This window comes from Galeopterus variegatus, unplaced genomic scaffold, assembly GCF_000696425.1.
Source record: "Galeopterus variegatus unplaced genomic scaffold, G_variegatus-3.0.2 Scaffold2036, whole genome shotgun sequence".
Taxonomy (NCBI): Eukaryota; Metazoa; Chordata; class Mammalia; order Dermoptera; family Cynocephalidae; genus Galeopterus; species Galeopterus variegatus.
Genome location: NW_007728147.1, coordinates 329,286 through 329,504, shown reverse-complemented (window position 1 = coordinate 329,504; position 219 = coordinate 329,286).

Genomic DNA, 219 nt, shown 5'->3' with positions numbered 1-219 from the left:
TTTTTTTTCACCTCCCACAGGATGACTTTTTGAAAGAGCACTTTGTAAACAATAAAAAGCTGTGCATAGATGAGGGAAATGCTGTGGTGAGGATAAGTATACTTACCCAGGACCTGCAGAGCCAAAGAAAATTAACAAGAGTTGTCCTTTAATCATGTGCCAGGTACCAGGCACACGGCTAGTGATCATTTCATCTTCACAACAATGCTGTGAGAAAAA